Source organism: Ochotona curzoniae, unplaced genomic scaffold (genome assembly GCF_017591425.1).
Source record: "Ochotona curzoniae isolate NIBS_2020 unplaced genomic scaffold, NIBS_Ocur_1.0 contig_3498, whole genome shotgun sequence".
NCBI lineage: Eukaryota > Metazoa > Chordata > Mammalia > Lagomorpha > Ochotonidae > Ochotona > Ochotona curzoniae.
Genome location: NW_024465885.1, coordinates 19,690,215 through 19,708,303, shown reverse-complemented (window position 1 = coordinate 19,708,303; position 18,089 = coordinate 19,690,215).

The window sequence follows — 18,089 nt, the reverse complement described above, 5'->3', positions numbered from 1 at the left end:
TAGCATGCCTCTGTGTGTGTCTGTGTGTGTGTGTGTGTGTGCACATGCGCGCATGCTCTTGTATGTACGAGAGAGAGAAATATTTGTTAAATTTAGAAAAAGCTTGCAGGGAAAGAATTTCTCATCTGTCTTCATAAAAATATACATTTTTGATAATTGCTTTGTTTTAATTTCCAGAAACATGATTCCGCACACTATTAAGATTAGACATTTAACATAGCCCTAGAAACATACCCATAACTTCACATATCACACTGTATTTGAAATGCATTTAGGTTTTGTCACCTACTTATCAGTGAAACTGGGGAAAATATTTAGAAAAAGTTTAGCAACATAGAAATATAATTTATGTTTACTTAAAAAAAACTAAGCAATGCAGGAGAGAATGAAATTTGTATATATGTGTGTATGTGTATATATGTACATACACACATATATGAATATATATATTCATTTGAAAGGCAGATTTATAGAGAAAAAGAAAGATAGTGGTTCACTCTCCAATGGCTACAACTACCAGAGCCAGGCAAGTCTGAACTCAGGAGCCAGGAGCTTCTTCCAGGTCTTTCAGGGGGGGTGCAGGACCCCGAAAACTGGATCCATCCTCTGCTGTTTCCTTAGGCCAGAACCAGGGAACTGGATCAGAACTGGAATAGCAGGAACTAGAGCCTGTGTCCATACGGGATTCCAGTGCTAGCTGGCAGAGGATTTGTCTCTTGAGACACTACACGAGACCCAAAACAAAATAATTTTTTCACTGAAAAATTTTACTATCGTAGTAAATGGTTGTTCCTTTTCACAACAGAATTTGTGTGTGTGTGTGTGTGTATGTGTGTGTGTGTGTGTGAAGTGATTTTTTTTTCTTTTTGCAATGTATTATGAACATTTTCTCTTTTTATTTTTTTAAAATCTCTCTTTTTACATTTCATGTTTCAGTCACCATGATCATGCCGAATCAAAAAGAAATACATAGAAATCACTATAGATGTACCCTTTGCTCTCCTTTGAAACACTATCGGCTTACCAATTCCGCTGAGGTCCACTTCTATGATAACCCCTAAACTTCTACTCTCCTCCAATCATATTTCCTTTGTAGTCTCACCTTTGTTATTACTGATGCCACCTAACAAGTCTCATCTAGCTTAAAAACAGCCACCTTGTATCTCATGCTATAGAACTGTTAGGATGTTCTTTCTTTTGTTTTAAAGATGTATCTATTTATTTGTTTATTGAAAGGCAGATTTATAAAGAAAAAGGGAGTGACAGAGAGATCTTTCACCTTTAGGTTCACATCAAAAATGGCTACAATGGCCAGAGCTAATCTAGCCCAAAGGCCAGGAGCCAGGAGCTTCTTCTGGATTTCCCACATTGGTTCAGGGCTTCAAGCTCTTCCTTCAGTTCCCACTGCTTTCCATGGGCTGTTAGTAGGGAACAGCATTGAAAGTTGCACAGCAACACTTCAACTGTCACCCACACATGGTGCTGGCTCAGCAAGCAGAAACTTAGCTTGCTGCAACTCAACATCATCTCAGAATTTTCTGGTAATATTGAAAACAAAACAAAATAAAAAAGTGTTTTATCCCAGATTGTAACTCATTTAAGATAAAATCTTACAATTTTAAGTATCATAATATCCCTTTACCTGCCCTCATAGCTTGATTTTATTTGATTTGAAAGGCAGTGAGAAAGAGAGATTCTGTCTGGTTTATCTCCCCAAATGACAGTTGCTGAATCTGAGCTAGCATTGCTGCTAGGAGTCTGGGATTAATTCAGGTCTCCCAGGTGGGTAACAGAAACCCACTGCCATGAGGCATCACCAACTGCTCGCCATGCATTTTATAGGAAGCTGGAGGCAGGCACTGGAACTGATCATCCAGCCTAATTGATCTGATATGGACATCAGCATCTTAATCAATACCTTCAACCTCCACATGAAGTTCTGTCCCCTATTCATTTAACTTTTATTCGCTTCCATGAGTATTAGAATAACAATGTTTTGTTAAAAAAAATGGACGAGAACACCAGAGGAAGGAAAGGAATGTCATTCTATTATAACTATACATATACATTCGATTGAATCTGCTAACAACTAGAAATGGTAAAATAGTGGCGCTTTTTGTGGGTTAGTCATGAAGATTAAATGAATTATCATTATAAGATACTCAGAAAGCACCACAAATAAATGCTATGTACATGGATTAAAAAGAAAAAAAAAAGGAAAGAAACAAAACTTTGAAATTTAAGCAGTTTTTTCTTACTGCACATTTTCAGGAACATTTTGTACCTGCTTAACCAGATCAGTTTGCCAAATTGTATATTCCTGCAAACCTACATCCGCTGATATCTTTGTCTTAACACTTTTCACAAAAGGTTGAAATTGTCTGCAAAATAGAGTCCCCAGACAATCAGCTATTGGAAAGCAGAGATTTTCTTACCATTCATTGCCAACATCTACTGCAAAGTATCAGGAGTACCCTCCAGCCACAGAACCACAGTGTCTGTTTTGCAAATTAAGAATGTTTGGTAAGCGACAGTTTTGTTTAAAGTCATGTTACCCATTTGTCTTTGTTGCATCCAGTACGTTTTCAGAAACTTAAGCTTAAAAAATCTATTTTAAGGCTGAAGAATCATACAAAAATAAATCACAAACACATAATCCAGTTTTAAAAAGAGACAAAGTCCATTTTATCAAATGTTTTGCTGGTGGTTTTTGTGGAGAAATCAAGTAGCATATATCACATAATTAACAAACAAGCTCCGTTTTTTCTTAGATCTACAATTGTTACAGTGGGAACCAAGCAATGTGAAAAGGTACTGAAAATGTCTGGAGTATCCTTTGGTTTCAGAAACTGCCCTTACAGAGCGATTGCCGTGCATGATTCAAAAAATGAAACAACTAAAATGATGGAACATCCTTTAAGCCAATAGGAATGCACTCAGTAGAACAGGAACTCTGTCTAATAATTAAATACAATTACAAGGGGTTAGAGTTAACATTCTAAAAACCCGAGAAAAAAGTTTGAGGATGGAAAGTTAAAGTAGCAAAAGGAGTTGAGTAGCACATTACAAACAATGAAAGTATAGATGAGACAAAGGACACTGGAAAGAAACTCTGAGGATGAGGAAAAGCAATTGACCAATTCTGTCCTCCTGAGAGTGCATCAGAAAATGAAAAAGGTAGGCTAAAAAAGAAAAAAGAAAGAAAGAAAGAAAGAGAGAGAGAAAGAAAGAAAGAAAGAAAGAAAGAAAGAAAGGTCAGTTTTTACTCAAGTTTCTTTTTTTAAGATTTTTTTAATTGAAAAGTCAGAATTACATAGAGAAGGATAAAAAGAAAGAAAGATCTTCCATTTGCTGGTTCACTCCAAAAGGGGCCCCAATGGCTGGAGCTATGCCAATCCAGAACCAGGAGCAAGAACTTCTTGCAGGTCTCTGACTCGGCTGCAGAGTCTCAGGGCTTTGGGTTGTCCTATACTGCTTTCTCAGGCCACAAACTTGGAGCCGGAAGGGACATGGAGCAGCCAGGATATGAACCGATGCCCATATGGGATCCCAACAGATGCAAGGTGAGGACTTTAGCCACTAGGCTGTCACGCCAGGTCCTTACTCAAGTTTGAAGTAAAGATGAATAAGATAAAAGCATTTTGTAAGTGAAGATCTTTAAAAAGTTTGTATACTTTTAGCACCACCAATTTTTTAAAAAAATAAGAATAATAGCAAATAATAGCACAAAGTAGTCTATGATGATATTGATAATAATGAACAATACAGAGGCAGTCAGATGATACAGTCTGTAGTATTTACATACTAGGAAGAGTGCATAATTTTGTCTCTAACCTAAATTTTACTAAAAAGTATGTTATTTCTTTCCTAATAAAGCAAAATTAATAATTTGCAAAGGCATTTTGCTCTCCAAGTCACTCTTTCACAAGAGGAATTTGATGAGTTAAGTATAAATGCATAAGAAACATGTGGATTGCATTTTCTTTAAAAATATACAAGGGTTTAAAAATTAGGAGAAAAAAAGTGTTTGGCACAATATGTTTTTGGTGAAGCCAAGCCAGAAACATTCAAGACAGTTTCACATTGTATAATGACCTTCAGTACTGCTTGTGTTTCTGTGTACCAAATTAATCTAAAAATAAACAGTATCTTTAGCAAGTTGTAAAACTTGTACCAAGTTTAGTTAGCTCACGTTTAAAATAGTTTCCTAGGAGTTTTATTGAGTTTCTTGCTTTCTTTTTAAGAGAAAGAACCTTCCATCCTGAGATTTCAAACAAATGCCCACCATATGTGTCATGCTCTGCGTCTCTTCCATTATTTCTTCATGATGTTTCTGGCACACACAGTGGAGGAGACAACAGCTGAATATGTGTAAGAAAAATGTCAACCCTCCCTAAGTGCTAGGACTAATTCAACCACAACTTGTACTCTTCAATGTGTTCTGAGCTTGAGTCATTTTTTAATACTTTTGGTCTATGCTTTGTTCTAACCTCTCATATACTTTCTGGGAAAAAAAATATGTTCTGAATTTTTCTTATCTGTAAATAAGCAAAACTTGCTATGAAACTTAATGATAGATAAATAAAGTAATTGTATACTGACATAGGAAACTTCCACCATGACTGCCTACAACAAGCAAAAAAAAAAGTGTAAAAATCAACATTCATTTGTTTTTGTCTTGTTTTGCTTGGTTTTTCTGCTGGCTTATCATATTCAACCATGGTATTATAGAGCTTTTGGGTTGTTGTAACTAGAGCTGTATGGATCATTTAGCTATTCTTCAAATTCCTTCAGTTATCAAGCATTGGTCCATCTCTCTTATCCTATTTATCACTGAGTTGTAGAAATTATAACTTAGTACTTTTGCTCAAAGTTATTGTTTCTTAATCTAGTCCCACTGCTAGCATCCTGATGTAGTGCTTTCTCTCTCCAACCCTAAACTACAGTTTGTTTAAAAAGATTTATTGTATTTTTTATTGGAAAGTCAGATAGCCACAGAGGAGGAGACACAGAGAGGAAGTTCTTCCATCCACTGTCCCCAAGAGGACATAATGGCTGGAACTGACTTAATCTGAAGCCAGAAACCCAGAGCCTCCTCCAAGTCTCCCACGTGGGTTGCAGAGTCCCAAGGTCTTAGGCCATCTTCCACTGGTTTCCCAGGCAACAAGCAGCGAGCTGGATGGGAAGCAGTGCTACTGGGCCAAGAACAGGCACCCATATGTGATCCTGGTGCGTGCAAAGCAAGGACTTTAGTCTACCATGCCAGGCCCCCTAATCTATACTTTTAAGAGAAGTGATCAGTTCCTCAGATGTTTTTAGCATGTATATCCTCACACCCTAATAACATCAACTATATATTTTTATTTTGAATTTAATAATACAATTTCATAGGATCTGAAATCCACCAACAATTGCCACTCTCCCAGCTGATTTTTTCCATAATATTACAATAGTATAGTCTTTCATTAGCAGTCCAATTTATTCTTCCGTTTACTTATCTTGTAAACTGTAATGACTTCCCATTTCTTAAAAGCTAAAATCTTATATCAGAATAATCTAAACTAGTAGTTTCTCATTATTTTTATGAAAAAATGCATATGAGCCTAGTTCTTTGCCACCTCCACATTTTTCTCTCTCTTCCATCTTTCCTCCCTCCCTCACTTCCTTCCTTTTTTCCTTCGTTCCATCTTTTTTCTCTCTTCCTTCCTTTCTTCCTTCCTTCCTTCCTCTTTTCTTTCCTTCCTTTCTTCCTTTCTTCCTCCTTTCCTTCAGAAAGACAGAAAGAAAGAAATTCGTCCAGGTATCCAAGGATAGTGTCACAGCCCAACCAAAAGAATACCTCTTTCTCCCCATTTGACTCAAGTTGTCTTTGCTTTCTACATTGGTAAACTCTCCAGATACATCTTGTAAGCTCAAAGTAATGTAAAGGAAGTTTCATCTAATTGCAACTCATCCCAATACTGTACTAAACTATCCCCCTGTGCACTTGAACACATGACTTGTGATATGACAAACCACCCTGCAACATGCAACCATCAGCTACATAGTTGAACATACGGTAACAAGAACACGTATTCAAACCGATTTCCATCATAACCAGTGAGATACCTCCAACCCAATCTTCTGCTATGTGATCTGCACCTTAATTCTTACCATTGTTCTTGTTTCCAAATGCCAAAAACATAATAAATAGGACTTTCACTTGGTCCCCGCTGCTATTCATAAGGTTCAGGCTGCAATGTAGCAACCAGAACAAAAAGAACACTCAATCAAGCCACAATGGCATTGACTTTACTGCCCCCTCGGTGTTATCCAAAGACATCAAGAACGTAGCGCATACCAAAATCAAACCAAGTCGTTGTGTCTGGAAGATTTTTCCTCTTCAATTTAGCATTTGTGAAAGAAAGAAAGAAACAAAAGCACCACCACCAACAGCAAACACTACCTCTTATAACAGAGGCATCAAGTCTAAAACACAGTTGGTACTCCCATCATTCTCTCTCTGAGGAAAAAAAAAACAAATAAACAAACAAAAAACAACTCCACTCCACTGCAAGAAGCTAAGATCCTGTGAGCCAAAAACAACACAAGAGCATTTCACAAGCAATTCCGTCAATGTCAGACTACCGTCTGATCAGAAAACTACAACAAAGTGTACACTAATTACCAAAAAAGCTAACAGAAAATATGTACTTAGGAGATCTTGTTAGAGTCTTTTCATAAGTCTTATTGTAAGTATCTTTAGAGAACAGTGCAAAATGATGGTAGATTTTGAATAGCCATAGTTACAACAGGATCACAAGTATTTTATCAGCATTTTTCCCTAGAATATTACTTAAAAATTTGCCTCAATTTATATCTTTACAATACTTTTAACATATTCCAAGCAGCTTAATTGGTTATAGTCTCATGAGATACATCAAGACTGAAAAGCAGCTGATACTCCCACTCATTTCTTTTTAGGGAAAAAACCATGCTTCACTGCAAGAAGTTAAGATTCTGTGAGCCAAAAGCAGCACAAAAGCATTTCACAAGCAGTTGAAAAGATACATTTTTTTTTCCAAATATTTTCAAGGACACTTCTGGAAACTTCAAACATCAAAGAATTTAAGGCCTTGATTTTCATAACCACTATCAAAATGCCAAAAGGCCTTAAATAATCTGGTGAATGTAGGATCCCTTTGTCACTATGAAATAGTAGACAGACATACAGTCAACAAATTGTATTCCATATTTCATCAGGGTTATATATTTAAAACAAAATGTACCCCAAACCATCAGAATTTGATAACATATGAAATCACCCATGTTCTGGAGTGATTTTAAAGTCATAGCCAGAAAAGAGAAAGGGACTGGCTAGAAAAGTGACAGAGATTTACCAGTTCAACGGGAACTGTGAAAGAGGAAGCACGTGGTGTACAGAAAAGGGACAAGGGATATCAAAGGATATCAGTAAGTGGTTGTGAGCCTAGTGAAGTTAGAACTACAATACTGAGTCAGTTTGGCTAGTTTTGTAGTACACTGGATTGCCCTGTAGTAAAAAGGAAGCCTGCACATAAACAACCTCTCTTCATTTCTTTGTTTAAAAACAAGAAAAAATATAGTTGAAACATAATTTTGTAATTCATATCTGCCTCCAGAGGTCAACTTTTTCCCTCCTCTATGTCGTATCCAGACCAGAGAGTGGTGCAGGATGCAAAAAAGGTGGATTTTTTTCTTTAAGCTTTTGTTGGGGGGCGAGGGGGGAGAAAGAAATAGTAATTCCTGAGGGTATATTCCAGTGGAATACCTGCTGTAGATAGCTAAAACAGAAGCACCTTCTCCCTTCACCTCCCCACTTGGTCTTTTGAGTTTCAGATACCTCTCAAACATTCCGTCATTACCTGTGGCATCCAAGAAGTACACTGAAGCTGACAGAGAAGGAAGGAAAGTGTGGATGGGACTGGCACATTCTATTAGTACACGCTCAGCCTTCCATACCTGTAGCTTGGGATCCATATGTGTCAGAAGAGCAGAGCAAGGGAAGGCTCTTTATCAGTAGCATGCTGGAATGGGGCCTCTTTCTAATCAAATGTATGCTGTCAATATGCCCCCCTACTTGGAGACATTCAATTGTTCAGTACCTCTTGAATCACGTCTCACACCTGAATTTTAAAGTGAGCTTTAACAAAGATGTTTTGAGCTAGAGTTTGAAGGGAGGGCACCAGACCCTGGGCACACTGCTCAGGTTGGTAACTAAGTGAGTGAAGAACAGTGGCGGAATAAAAATTTTGCCCTGTGAGTTACCTTGAAATATGGAGTATATAGAAAGGATCAAATGGTAATTTATCCAGAAGAGGAAGTGACCAGAAAAGGAAAACATCAGGTCATGCAAGAGAACCTGTGTCCCCACAAGCCCAGGCTGAGGACATCTGCACCTGAAGAGACAACTAGATGAAAAATGCCTCCTGTGGCTGCAAAGAAGACAGCTATATTCTGACTCAAAACCAGAGAGAAACTGGGAGAAACTGACTAGTGGGTCCAGGAATTCAAGTCTGTAAGAAATGAGGAAATCTGGCAGACAAAGTCAGCATCCAGAGGATGCAATGTAACAAAGCTAAAATAAAGAGATCTGAGATAGTGCCAGAGTCTGTGATAAAGTAAGGACTCATGCGAGCACTAGAGCATGGTGCCCATGATTTTGCTCCACATTGTGCCAAGTCTCACTGGGACACTGAGCTCAACGTAAAGCACAGAATATAGTTCTGGCCTGGCAATGCTAGGCTATCAATCTCAGGTCTTGTCAAAATGCTTTGAAAAGCTTTTCTGTCTCAAATTTTACTATTGCTACAAGATCCTCTCCCATTCTTTGCAACAGCCCAAGCCCTATGAAGGGGACCTGAGTCAGGCAGGGCCAACATTCCTGGAGCCAAGATGAGACATAGAGGGAGTAGAGCCTTAACTCATGAAATGTCAAAAAAGTAGGGCATATGCAACTGAACCTGTGATAAAGAGTCATGGTGATGTCGAATTATGGATTATATGTTCTTGCCTAAGCTGGTACCCAGTCTCATTTGCACTGCTTCCTGCAGGATATGTAATTCTCAGCCCAATGCTGTGCAGGTCCTGGGTCCAGCAAATAGATTTCCTGTGATCACTGGGATGTAGTCCTTGTCAGGATGTGCCAGTCACCTCAATACTCTCTCCCAGGCTCTTGCGACTGTTCTATCCTCACAAGAGAGAAATATTAGAATAGGGTCTTAGCTAGCCTGGCCACTTTGAGTATTTTTTAAGAATTTATGTGTTTATGTGGAAGGCAGAGTTACAGAGTAAAGGAGAAATAGAGAGAGAGAGAGAGAGAGACATCTTCCATCTATTGGTATACTCTGCCAGATGACTTGGGCCAAGTGGAAGACAGGAAGCAGGAGGTTCATGGTTCATGCAGGTGTCATGTGTGGATGGCTGGAGCACAAGCACTTGATAACACAGAGCTGGATGAGATGTAGGGCAGCCAAAACTCAAACTGACACTCCCATATAGGATGCCAGCACTGTAGACAGCAGCTTAACCCTCCCATCCACCACTAAATCTTAAGAATGGCAGGCATGCTAACCACTTTGAACGGGCTGACTAGCCCAGTATTCTGCGGAGGAGATTGAGACTCTCCAAAACCAAAGGCAGAAGCAGTCTGCTTGTTCGTGCATCCAGTGAGGCCATCCACCAGTGGTCCATATTAAAATTAAGTAATGTGCAAATCACATCTGAATCGTAGCATTGCACACTGTGGAGTGATGTGGGGTGTTGGTGATTCTTATTTTACATCAAAAAAGAATTTCCATGTGGACCAGGACAGTGTGTCATGCAAGATTGATTGAATGTGAGAAACCTGGGCCCAGCGAGATAGCTTAGTGATTAAAATCCTTCCCTTGCATGTACCAGAATCCCATATAGTCACCAGTTCTAATCCCAACAGCCCATTTCCCATCCAGCTCTCTGCTTGTGACCTGGGAGAACAGTCAAGGATGACCCAAAGCCTTGTGACCCTGCACCCATATGGGATATCAGGAAGAGGCTCCAGGCTCATGGTTTTGTATTAGCTCAGCACCTGCTGGTGTGGCCACTTGATGAATGAATCAGTGGACCAAAAATCTTACTCTCTGTCTCTCCTCCTCTCTATGTGACTTTCCAATAAAAACAAATAAATAAATAAATCTAAAAAAAAAAAAAGAAATGAGAAACCTGCAAATGCAGTGAGAAATGGAAAAGAGGGTTTGAGGAAAACAGGGAGGAGAGGAAGTATGACTGCCTGATCAGACTCTTACGTGGAATATGAAATCTGCTTTTATATATTAATAAAGACATAAGTCTATCATTCACAAATCTGGGTTAAAACTTTCAGGTTAAGTAAAAGTTGCTAAGATTGAAACTTTGGAAATAAAAGACTCTAGATAGCTTCTATTTGATGGATTCCATTTAAAATAAAATCATTTATTTCAAAAAAATGAACTTGAATAAAATTCTAAGTAGGTGAGAATATGAATAGGCATGCTATGACTAATTGGTATAAAGCATAATCATTTTATCAGACTAGAAATGCTCTGTGAATAAATATTAATAGTTAAATATTTTATAACATTTCTGAAGAAATAATAGATATTTTAATGCATTAGTTCTGCATATTTTAGATATAAAGACACTAAGAGAAATCCTAGGAGCACAGAATATTATAACAATAAGCATATTAAACAATGTCATTCTTCGTCCTTGTAACTCCTTCTTGCACAAAAAAAGCAATGTAGCAACATGCAGAATTTGGGGTGAGACATTCTGATTTAGTTCTGGCTGTTTTCAAGTGACATAAATTGTCTATGTCTCAGTTTCTCATCTGTGTAACAGAAGTGATAACAGAAACACCTAATGACAAGGGCATGGAAATATTAGCAGAATTTGTCACACATTAATAATCTGTTCATATGTTATCATAACCAAAAATTATTATTATTATGTTTTCATTCCTTTCACAGTTATGAACCAGACATTTACCACATATGGTCACTAATGAAGTCCTAGCAATGTACAAATGACTCTAATGTTCTCTGTCTTTAACAATTAGAGAAACCTGAGATTCATTCAAGATTTAACAGGGCACTAAAATGGTAATAACAGACTTTCTTAGGACAAACTTTAAAAGTGAGATAGTTTAACTAGCTCTTTATGATCATGTAATGCTTCTCCATGAAGTTGATGATGCTGATGCAACTACTGATGACAAATAGTTAACTCACAGTATAATCTTGAGAAAATGTCTAAAACTTATCAGAAAGTTACAATATGCTAGGTAGTTTCCAGTAACAAAGTGCTTTATTTTGCTGAACCCCCAGAAAGATCCCATTAATTAACTTTCATTTATCTCTCTATGTTAGGACTGCAGAAACATGAGATTCATCTAAGGCACAGCACAATATGAAATTTTCTCCTGGTGACTAGCTGAGTAGGTGGCAGGGCTACAAAGTGAGCACAGCATACCATGCATTTCAGGCAGTCGGGCCAGGAGCAGAGAGCATATCAACATAGACAAGCAAAGCATCGATTGCAAAAACATTCAGAATGGCCTGAGTACCGTTATGTACAGGCTGTGATGGCAAACAATAAAGGATCCTTATTTTCTTAAGATTTATTTTGTACGAAAGTCAGGATTACTAAGAGTGAAAGGGAGAAACACACAGAGATTTTCCATCTGCTGGTAAACTCCCCAGATGACTACCAGGGCTAGAACTGGGCTAGTCCAAAGCTAATAGCCAGTAGCTTTTGGGTCTCCCATATTGGCACAGGTGCCCAGGGACTTGGATAACACTCTGATGATATCCCACTTCATTATCAGGAGCCAGATCAGAAATTGAGCAGCTGGGACACAAATTGGTGCCCATATGGGTTGCTGGCACCACAGGTGAAGGATTAGCTTGCTGTGCCATTGTGCCAGCATCACAATAAAGAATCTTGAATATTCGGCTGAAAAGTTGAACTTTATGCAGCAGTTTCTAGGAGAGAAGATAGTTGACAGCTTTCAACAAAAAATGTGCATTCATTCGTTTATTTAAAGATTTCTTAATATTTTTGAATGTCAGTTACAAATAGGAAGAGATACAGAATGAGAGAAGGGTCATTCATCCACTGGTCCACTCCTCAAACAGCTTCAACTGCCATGCCTATGCCAGGTTGAAGCCAGTATGCTACAATGCCATAGAGGTCTCCACTTAAGCACAGTGCCAAAATCGCTTGGACCATTTCCACTTTTTTTCAGGCACATTGAAAGGGAGCTTGACTGAAAGTAGGATCTGCTGCACAACAGCACCAGCCCCATCATGCTTAACTCTCTGAAAGCTTGGGTTGTTCATAGTGGGACTCTTGGAGGTTTACATGTAGACATTTATTACTTTCTTAAGATGATCTGGGAGGCAGTACACTTGAGACATACCATTTAATTGGAGAGTAAAAGTGAGAGGGAAAAAATGATGACAAATGACTATGGTCTCTGGAATGAATCTGATTGAAAAATTGCCCCCAGAAAATGAAGTTTATAAGATACTATATAGAGTAGATAAGAAAATGAAAAATATGGTTGCTATATAAACACTTTGAATTGGATTTTGAACTTTCTACTATTTTTATGAGCAATTAAAGTGTGCACCTGGATTCATGGCAGAAAACAGAAAAAAAAATTGTGCTATTATTCTAAAACTGTTTATTAATTATATATAATATATGTTGTTTCCTTTATATATTAATATTAATGCTTAATATTAATAATGGCTATTTATTAATATATAATATATAAATTATATAATATAATATATTAATATATTAATTATATAATATATTAATTATATGATATAATATAATTAATTATATAATATATATTCTTGCCTTTATATAAATATGAAGGAAAGAAGTCAACAAGAACTTATTCATAAAAGAGATGCAGGCAACAGTAGCCCTCCAAATCTTGCCTTTTATCAACAGAAAATCAGAAAAGAACTAGAAACTACCATTAGTGAAGGTGAAGAATGAGTGTTTAGTCTTATTTAAAAAAAACAGCTAGATAGTGTGGATGCTATCTAATCCTAACTACCACTAAAAAGATAATCCTTTTAGTTTTAAACCAGTCAAAAATTAAAACATTGGTTTCTTTATATAAAGAGTAAGAATTTAGGAACAAAAGAAATATATATATACTTTATATATATATTTATATATATAATATATATTTATATATATTTATATATATATTTATATATATTATATATATATTTATATATATATTTCTTTTGTTCCTAAATTCTTGTTCTTGTTCCTAAATATACATATATATATGTATATATATGTGTATATATATATACATATATAATATACATCTATATTTTTTTCCTGGAAAGGCAGATTTACAGAGTGAAAGAGATACAGAAATATCCTCTGTCCACTGGTTTACTCCCCAACTGGCTGCAATAGCCAGAGCTGTGCCAGCCAATCTGAAGCTGGGAGCCAGGACCTTCTGATCTCCAACGTGGGTACAGGGTCCCAAGGCTTTGAGCTATCCTCTACTGCATTCCCAGGCCATAAGCAGGGAGCTGGATGGGAAGTGGAGCAACCAGGGCATGAATCAATGGCCACGTGGGATCCTGGTTTTTACAAGGTGAGGATTTAGCCACAGGGACATTGTGCCAAGCCCAAGGAAGGCAATAATATTTATGGCCAAGACTGCAACATCCTTATTTCTACTGTTCACTCTTATTGCAAAACAGATTGAGCACAGATGTAGAAATTGCCTTGTTAATATTATAGTTGAAACTACAGTAGATTATACAGAAGAGGAGAATGTTTATTGAACAGTGGACCATGTAGTCATGAATCTTATACCTAATTTGCCCAAGGTTAAATTAAAATTTGAGTACTTCTTTTGACTATACATCACATTATGACCATTCTAATTTAAAGATATATTTACTTGTTTTCATTTATTTGAAAGGCAAATAGAAATAAACATAGACAGAGTTTCCACTTTCTGGTTCACCGCCCCCCAATTCTCATAGTCCTATTGGACATGGCAATGTCATGAATGCTGAACTGAATCTAAATCTCCCTTCTAGGTGACATGGACCACAGTCATGGAACAGTCATGTGATGCTTCCCAGTGCGCACATTGGTAGTAATCTAGAATTAGAAGAGGATCTGGAACTTAAACAAAGATGTTCTAATACAGAATATGGTCTCACATTCCAACTGATACCGTAACAGATGCTCTAGAGGCCAGCAAGACATCACAGCACTTCTTAAGGGAGGGGCTGAGAAGGGTGACCAGTACTTCCTGCCATGCTTGTGAGGACTTTGAAGTGAGGAAGTCCCAGTTTAGTTCTGGAAGCACTGCGTTGGATGACGGTAGACAAGCTCTGTGAAATGTTACTTAGAAACCAGAAATGCTAACTGTCCTCATAAAAATGACAACATAAAGCTCCAAAGTACTTTATTATAAACGTCTGAGTAGGTGGAATGCTTTTCAAAAAACTCAATTTTATTTGTCATTTGCCTAAATTCAAAAAGATATTCTATATTAGGTTGGAGGTCATAGTTACAAATGTTCCTTTGAGAAACAAGTTTAAATTGATCAGCTGTAGTTCTCATTACTTTGGGATAATATATTTACAAATTGGATACTTTGAATTAAATCCAAATAAATTAAAAGTATCCATGTGAAGAAAAGATCACACTTCTTTTTAAAATATTTGAAGTTTACGTAAAGCTACCAGGCTAATAGGTATTCATAAGGATTTTAAATAAGTATTGTCATATTGACAAGAATTTAGATAGAAGGCTTAAAAAAGTAAAATTGTTTTTAATAAATCATAAAATGTTTTGCTTGATTTTATGTGAGATTGAACTGAAATGAATAGGCCCATCACTGCATAGCCTATGTTATCTTACAGGCAGTATTCTATGTATTTTTATTTATTACTTTCTTAATCCTAACACATTCCTATTAAGTAGATCTTATCTGTGTACTTGTCTAAAGAATGAGAAAGTGAGGCATAAATTGATTAATGGATTTGCCCAAATCCTTACCTTAATAAGCAGATGCTCTGGGTAGAAAAGTATATCACCCTAAAAGTCATACATAAAGCCCTTTCAATGTTACTCAAGAATGTATTATTGCATTTGGGATCTTTAAAGGAATGATTTGCCCAAAATGAAACCTTTTTGCGGGACAAGAATTTGGAGAGGTGACAACACAAGAAAAGGAATCTTACATGCCAAAAAAAAAAAAAAAAGACACCAAGAACACACACAGAAAGTAGAGACCCTGTGACGATCCGAGAGGAATGAAGCCATTCAAGAGACAAGCGTGGAGGCCTCGAAGAAAACCTGGCAATGCTCTGATCAGTGACTTCTAGCCGACAGCATTGTGTGAAAACAAACCTGGTCATTAAATTTTAAGATGGCATCAGTAGTACAATAATGTGGTGGAGAAAGCAGAATCCAGCCCAAGCATTCTGGTTTGCAATCTGTGGGGATTTTTTTTTTAAATATTTTTTCAAACTGTATCCTTGTAAGGTGAACAAATTTCATGACTTTCACAAAAGTATAGTGATACCTACCACACTAAACACACTTCCATCAATATTTTTCATTCATTCTCTTTCTTCCTTTATTAGTATAATTTTTTTTTTAAATCTCACAATGAGATGCTTTTGATTCCCTCAACAGCCACAGTCTTCAAACGCCGTTGAATTAAACATACACACAACATTACAAACTCAACGAATAGGAAGAAGAAAGAGGAGGAGAAAAGAGGGAGAGAAGGAAGAGGGGGGAGAAAGGAAGAAAGGAAGAAAAGAAAGGAAGGAAGAGAAAGGAAGGAAGGAAGGAAGGAAGGAAGGAAGGAAGGAAGGAAGGAAGGAAGGAAGGAAGGAAGGAAGGAAAGAAGAAGGAAGGAAAGGAAGGGAGAAAGAAAGGAAGAAAAAAGCAAAAAAGAAAGTGAGAATAAGAAAGGGAAGGAAGGAAGGGCGGGGAGAAGAAATATGCTCTGTTGTTCAAGAGCACAGACTAAGGTTTTAAACAATGACTACATTTTAAAATGTCAATTTTGCTCATACAGATTCATTTTTAAATTATCTTTTATGGCATACCATCCCGATTCAGATTGAACCTCTTTAAATTTGCTTCATCCTTCCAGAAAAAAAGCATAAGTAAACATTTGCTTTTTTTAGAGGAGTAAAGTCATGATATGGTAGATAAAGCTATCTGCCCACCTGTAATGCCCATATCCCATATGTTTAGCAATTTCATGTTCCAGCTGCTCAATTTCTAATTCAGATTCCACTTGTGGTCTTAGAAAAGCAACTGAAGATGGATCAAGTCTTTGGGTCACTGCCACGTGAGAGACCTGGATAACACTCTTGGCTCCTGACTTCAGCCCAGCCCAGTCCTGGGCAGTGTAAGCATCTCTGGAGTGAACAACAGATGGAATGTTCTCTGTCTCTCTGTGCACACACACACACACACTCACACACACATATATACATATATGTGTAGGTACATATACATATATATGTAGGTGTGTGTGTATTTTACGCCTATAACTCTTCCACACATATAAATAAGTCTTTTCCAATAAGAAATTTGCTTTTCATTGAAAATGCTCAAGCCCTACATTGGAGTAAAGATAACCTCTTCAACAAATAGTACTGGAAACCTAATGTATATTTATAGAAGAATGAAAATTAGATCCATAACTCTTACCATTTACAAAATAAATGAAGATAAATAAAGACCAAAATTTAAGTCCCAAGTCTATGGATTTACCAGAATAAAATGTATGGGAAATATTAATTCATTGGTGTAGGGGATGCATGATTGAATAAGACCCTTCAAAGCACGCACAACCCAGCAAAATTAATCAGATGAAACCATACCAAACTCAGAAGCTTGGCACATAAAAGGAAATGATTGATAGAGAGAAAACATATCCAACAAGGAGAAAATGTATTTTCAAGCTATTTGTCAAAGGATTAATATCTAGAATATGTCAGCGACTTTAAAATTCAACAACAAAAACCAGTCAGTACAGTTAAGAAATGGTCAAAGTTCTCAACTGACAGTTCTCAAAAGAGGAGTTATAAATAGCAAGCAAGTATGTGAAAATATGCCTAACCTTACTAGCCATCAAGAAACTGTGAAGCAAATTCATAGAAAGAATGTATAAAACCCAATACAAACAGTAACAAATGCTAATGAAGATGTGGAGCATGGGAAGCATACACTGCTGGAGGAAGTGTAAATGAAGGCAGCTACTGAGGGAAACCATAGCGAGGTTTCTCACAAGCCTAGAAATCAACTGGCAAAGCCCGTTCTGGATGTATATGCAAAAGATGTGATCACATAGTTTTATAACATCACCATACTAATAGCAGCACTGCTCACAATAGTGAAAATATGGAATCAACAGAGGTGCCCATCAATATATGAAAAGATAAAGAAAAAGTGGTATATATACAGAATGGAATAGTATTCAGCTACAAAAGAGAGTTCTACCATTTACAACAAAATGGATCCAGCTTAAGGATATCATGCTGAGTGAAATATGCTGGAAACAGAAAGACATGTGTCACATCTTGTCCCTTATATGTAGAAGCTAGCATTAAAATAGAAATGTCTGTATGCATCAGTGTTGCTACAAATATATCTTTGTTGATTTTTTTGTTTTATAACTGTCAAGCAGATGGCTAAAAATGTCATATTGCTATAGTTTAATGATCTGTAATTACTTTTAACTTCATCTGTGTGGATAAAGCAGCTGTATATTCATTTGAATTTTCCAAAGCCCTGGACTACATTCCTTTTGTATACTAGAATATTTTTGCTTTTTATTCATTAAGCTTTTCATTTTTTGGAAGACCAATTCCTTGACTACAATGTAAATTAAATATGTTATCTCAAGAATAAAGAAATGGTTTTAGTTTATCCATGCTTCCTTATGAGATAGAAATGGTGTTTTTATGAATTTGTTTAATTTTTCAAGAGAAGTAAATATGAAACAATAAAGAAAAATGAAGGTATAA